Here is a 6,156-nt window from a genome sequence, read left to right as displayed (position 1 = left end):
GCAAGGGGCTTGACAGCCCTAGTGCTTTATTTCCCTCTCTTTGGGCAATAGAGTGCTCACTGGGGAGCCTCTTCAAAGGAGCGGGATCCATTTCAGAGCCGAGCAAATGCTGCATCTTGACAGATTTGTCGGGAGTTCAGCAAAAGGATTGAATTACCTTGAAGACTAAAGTCTGACTTGGAGCTGTGGTTCTATTTTTATTTTGCTGGTTCAGTTTGCTGGAATCGTGCAGCAGGACTCAGGCAATTGACTGATACAACGCAAGTATGACTATGATCAGCCGAACAATGCTTTATTCGAGTTGCGTGTCATGTTTATCATTTTCTTAAAGTTTTCTGAGCACCTTTACTTTCCTATTTCAGATTAATATGAGCATTTGATTCGTAGATGGAAATATTTCGGGTTAAAGGCAATGCAAAAAATGGTCTTTAACTGCAAGTAAAATATTATGAAATTTGTAAAGAGCAGGCAATGTGAAATCTGATGTATTTTTAGTTTTCATTGCCAGATGGAAAAAAACTGATTTTTTTTCATGTGCCACTGTGTGTTCTGATCACTGATAGATTTTATGCCTCGATGATTTAATGATGATGGCTAGTTGCTCCATGGATTGATACGAGCTTGCAACTGATAGTGAAAACAGAAGAAAAATCAAAATAAATTTGTCTGGTAGATTTCCAGATATATAAAGGCAGTCAGAAATCAAGATGGAGGAATTTAGAAATAACCATTAATATTTTATTTCAAAACTTGTAAATTTGGGATATAATTCACTATTTGTCAGCTTATGTTACCCATTTGTTCTTTTATTTCTCAGATTGTTTTATGGTGTGGCTGGATGAAATGTCTCCTTTCATAGATAGCTTTTAGCTATCTATATTAAGCCACAGAAAGCAAGACCTATTTAGGTATCTAGGGTATTGCGGTCTCTAAAACCAGGTAAAAATTGTATGATCAACTTAATCAATGTGATCCTTTTAAAAATAACTGGCAGTGGTTTTACAGTGTGTTACAAATCATTTAAAACTGTGATGTATTCTAACTTTGAAGTGAGGGAATAGGAATTTTAGAGACAGAACTACCTGGTTCTTTTCATTTTACCATTCATTTCAATGGAATTTTTTATTTAAAAAAAACTACTTCAATCAAATTAAGAAAGTTTTTTTTTTGCACCCTTGTGGTGATCCTGATCAATGCTTATTTGGTACAGCTCTGAGGTACATGGTTGGGCTTTATTTTTGTCATTAAAGATTGCTGTATGGCAAGTTTCAGATATCCCAGGAGGTTTTCCGGTTTGAGTGGCATTGTTTAACGACTATTTACTTGCATTTCATATTTATTTATTCATTGGAATCTGGGCACCTTGTTTGTTGCCTATCCGACTGTGCATGAGCTACTTGTCAGCACTGCTCCTGTCCTGTGGTAGGTCCTCTCTAAAACCTGACATGGAAAGGTCTTCATGATTCAACCACGACACAGTAGTGATATTGTTCCAAGCAGGGCGCTGTTTGCCTTGGAAGGGGACCTCCAGATTGCAGTTTTCCAATGGATCCAAAACACCTGCAGCTTTTGGTGGTCGAGGCTTGAGTTTTGATATTGATGGTACATGCCACGACCATGGTGTGCTCGTGATAGAGGGAATAAATACTTAAGGTGGTGAATGGCATTCTAGTCAAGTAGGAAGCTTTGTCCTGCATGATGTTGAGCCTCTTGACTTGTGTTAATAAAGGCAAATGGAAATTAATCAGTCTTATACTCAGCTTGTGTACTGTAGATGGTGAAAAGAATTTAATATGTTAGACTAACCTCAGGAAAGCCAGGTCTCCATAATATTTATATTGCTAGTTTTTGATCAAAAGTGCTTCCAATATGGTTCAATGAGTAATGTCTGGGTAGATTTCTGGATTCCCTCTTGTTGGAGTTGATTCTTGTAGTGTAAATTTTACTGTCAGTTCAGGTCTGACTATTTTCAGGTCCTGCTGGATGCTGATGTGCACCCCTTCATTTGCTTAGGAGTTAAAATACAATTAACATTGCACATTTGTCAGCAATTGCTGACCATGTGATGAATTGGTGGAAAATGATTGAGCATAGATCACTGCAGTGGTATTCTGGGGTTGGGATTTTTACACCAAGAATGATGTTGAACAAACAATGTGTCTGTGGTGCATAGCCTCGGGGGAAGATTTTTTTTCTTTTAGTAATGGTTTACACCTGATGCCATACCCCTTGGCCATGCACTCAAACCTCAAAAACATCTGGACAACAAGTCAGGTTACTATTCATCAATAATAGTTCAGTCTTCAATACAGCAGTAACAAGCAAACTCATCCACAACCTACGTGACCTGGCTCAAGCTATCACTTAAACTCCTCTCCCCATATCATCGATAATGAAACCTCATGCTTCCTTGGAAGAACAGCCAACATTTATGTTAAAAGACTCATCCTATCCCAGCCATACTCTCTTTACTCCCTGTCAGGAAGAAAATTCACAAATATAAGATCACGTAGCAGTCGAAGGGCGTCATGATTACAGCGCCAACGATTGGGACCAGGGTTCGAATCCTGCACTGTTAGGAGTTTTTTTCGTTCTCCCCATGCCTGCGTGGGTTTTCCTCGGGGTCTCTGTTGTTCCTCCCACCGTTCTCTTCCACATCTCTCATTTCCCACCCAACTTTTCATTTCTAGGGATTATCTGGGCCCAGCTGTCCTTTCAGGAATAAGTGCTTAAATTGCAAGAGCACTGAACATGGTGAAAAAAAACCCTAATCAGACCTGGTGATAGAATAAAAGGTCAATGGAACAAGATCAAATCAGGTTCTGTTAAAAGGGATGTTGATGGATTTGTGTCCTTGAAATAAGGAAGCTCTGGTACAAGTTTACCTTCATTGTGCAGCTTCTCAATTTCTTTGTATGAACCCATTAGTAAGCAGTTCTTTTCCCCTTGGCCTTTACATTGCCATGTGGTTGTACAGTACTTCAAGATCTTTGCCTGGCCTAATCCAAATTACTTTTGCTTCTCTGACATTGGTCCATGCTTTGTTCCCATCTTGTTTGTTTTTGCTGATGGCATCATTTCACTCTTTTAATGATACTTTCTCTGTAATTGAAATGTTTTTTGTAAAGACCATGCATCTGGTGCATTTCTTTCTCAGTGACTGACTGATCGCCTTTTATTGAATGGTTTTACCCATCCCCTTCCCAGTTATTTGTCCAGTCTGTTAAATTACATGGAGTGCCTGAACTGCCAGCATAATTTTTTTTGTGGAGTGGGTTTTTTGCAAGCTCAAATGACTTGAGCCCTGCTCACAGTTTTTTTTGAAGATCAAAATGACTGGTTCTTTAAAGTTGTGGACAATATTTTGCATATTGTTGCCAGTTGTCTATTTTTTTCGATAGTAATTATAGTTTCCTTATGTGCCACCACTCACTGTGGGGTGTGCTTTAAGCAGAAGCAGTATTCAGTCACCCGCATGGTATTTTCATTTTGTGGCTTTTATTTCAACATTTTCTGACTTAGCTGTGATTTTTTTTTTCCCTCTCTAAATCAAGTGTGGCTGCCATTTTGCTCCGATGTTCTCTTGGTCATGGTTCCCAAATCTTATACAATTTCCAGTTGGTTGAGATTAAATTGAAGTAAAATTTCTCAAAGCTAAAAGCCAAGTACGAGATTTTGAAAGATGATGCCTTTAATTTAAGAAGAACCAAGGATGATTTTTAAAAAGTGTGTTTGAGAATAAGCAAATGATTCCTCCAAATAAAAACAGCTGCATTATCTTTTAAATGGGCCATAATCTGTATTTTACAAAAAAAATCAGCCTCAATTTTCATTATTGCAACTTTATTACTACCTTCAAAAGCTCTAACAAAAATCCTGTTCCCACAGAAACATTGTAACTACCCTTTTACAGGTATTCCAATGCACAATATAGTCTCTCCATCCAATCTCCAGATAGTCTACAAAGAACTTTTGCAGTGGTCCGAAAAATTTGCATTTTTCAATCTTATCACCGTTATTCCATTGTTAGATCTGTAGACACACTTTTTGTATACGCTTATAAGCGCATACAGAGCCGTTGTCATACCCACACTCCTGTTCGGCTCCGAATCATGGGTCCTCTACCGGCATCACCTACGGCTCCTAGAACGCTTCCACCAGCGTTGTCTCCGCTCCATCCTCAACATCCATTGGAGCGCTTTCATCCCTAACGTCGAAGTACTCGAGATGGCAGAGGTCGACAGCATCGAGTCCACGCTGCTGAAGATCCAGCTGCGCTGGGTGGGTCACGTCTCCAGAATGGAGGACCATCGCCTTCCCAAGATCGTGTTATATGGCGAGCTCTCCACTGGCCACCGAGACAGAGGTGCACCAAAGAAGAGGTACAAGGACTGCCTAAAGAAATCTCTTGGTGCCTGCCACATTGACCACCGCCAGTGGGCTGATCTCGCCTCAAACCGTGCATCTTGGCGCCTCACAGTTTGGCGGGCAGCAACCTCCTTTGAAGAAGACCGCAGAGCCCACCTCACTGACAAAAGGCAAAGGAGGAAAAACCCAACACCCAACCCCAACCAACCAATTTTCCCCTGCAGCCGCTGCAGCCGTGCCCGCCTGTCCCGCATCGGACTTGTCAGCCACAAACGAGCCTGCAGCTGACGTGGACTTTTACCCCCTCCATAAATCTTCGTCCGCGAAGCCAAGCCAAAGGAAAGACACACTTTTTGAAATATTTTCAAAACTTTTTACCCCAATTAAAAAATTAATTGCACGTTAAATTGACTGAAACAAACTGACAACTGCATAAAGCCTGGCAGAGAGAGTAACAAGTAGGTGACTGGCAGTGTGATTTGAACATTTTTTGACACAAACTCCTACATAATTTTGACACTGACTCATGCTCACTGTACTTTGCTCCCACATATGCACAAAGGCTTTTTTCAGGCTTTTCAAAATCGCTGACAGTGAGTGAGCATTAATAATTTTGGTTGACGGGAGTGAGCCAACTATTTTTAATGACTGTGAAATCTTTCCCACCATTTTTTGAAGATCTAAAGCTCATGCAACGTTAGTTTCAGGAGTCACCAGAGAATGGATCTTTTTACTTTTGTGATTAAAGAAGCTGAATTGTCTTTCCATGACTGTCTATTTTGGCTGAAGTTTTCTTGAATTATTCCTTGAATTTGTCTTTTCCAAATTCTTGATTGGGCAAATGGTTTTGTTGGTGTTTTAATTCTTCTGCATGATTCCAGCTTGAAAAGATATCTGTTGATGTTTTGCAAAATTGTGGTGGATGTGAGATGTAAAATTGGACCGATGTATTCTGATTGATTTACGAAAAGAAAGATAGGGAGTTGGCCCTATATAGTTCCCACTGATGTGAACATAATCTCGTGCAATTTTGCCAAAAACTTGCCTTTTGGTGTTCATACAAGGATTACCATCAGATATCCTTCATATTTTGAATTATTTCCAACATTGTCCAACAATAGTTTTGAACCAGTTGTAACTGGATTCATTTATTTCTGAAATTGACAGCCATTGGGTCACAATTTTCCAGTTCCAGTTATTTGCAAAGCATTGACAAGTTAGCCTTTCCACTATTCCTGATTGAAGCTTCAATTTAGTTTAATCTCCCCTGTTTAATCTTTTTAAAATGTGGAGAATTTGTTTCCAATGTCATTATTTCATGGGTTTTAGGATTTAGTTAATAGACTATCAATGTCAGTGTTTAATTTTCCACTGTACCTAGTCTTTTATCATTTACCTTTTCGGCATGCTTTGCTCTGAAAGCAAATCCAGAATGCAGAAAATACGAAAGGAGTACAGTTTTCTTCGTTTGTCATTTATATCCTTTATATTGTTATATTTGTTTTCTTGTAGTTATATTGGGATTTACCAGTGTTCAGTGGTCTGACAGAAGAACCACCAATACTTTAAAGGCTACATACATAAAGTCATCCTCCACATCACTTGCATCTCCCTTCACAGTACTTTTTAAACTCCTGAATTAAAATATTTTAATTGACCTTCAGTGATTTGATTTTTTGGCATCTTTACAGTGCAGCATTTTTGCCCTTTTTTGTCTTTCAACTGCCCGTGACACAGTTACTTGAAATTCTTCCACGGTTTTATACTACATGTTTTATGATAGGTTCC

At 39.2% G+C, this 6,156-nt stretch overlaps 1 protein-coding gene across 9 annotated transcripts in view; it reads left to right on the top strand.

Annotated features, from left to right (window-relative positions):
* Positions 1-6,156, top strand: part of plekha5 (pleckstrin homology domain containing, family A member 5) — a 429,638-nt gene that overhangs the window by 278,449 nt on the left and 145,033 nt on the right. The window contains exon 1 of one of the 9 annotated variants that reach the window (XM_069908669.1): positions 97-264. The exons of 7 other annotated variants lie outside the window; for them this stretch is intronic. The gene's annotated coding sequence lies outside the window, so the exon portion shown is untranslated. Of the gene's footprint in view, positions 1-96; positions 265-920; positions 940-6,156 lie in introns of those variants that run through there. One more of the 9 variants, XM_069908670.1, reaches the window with a different exon arrangement.

Source organism: Narcine bancroftii, chromosome 13 (assembly GCF_036971445.1).
Source record: "Narcine bancroftii isolate sNarBan1 chromosome 13, sNarBan1.hap1, whole genome shotgun sequence".
Classification (NCBI taxonomy): Eukaryota; Metazoa; Chordata; class Chondrichthyes; order Torpediniformes; family Narcinidae; genus Narcine; species Narcine bancroftii.
Note: the sequence above shows the minus strand (reverse complement) of the source record. Positions and strands in the feature narration are given on the sequence as shown.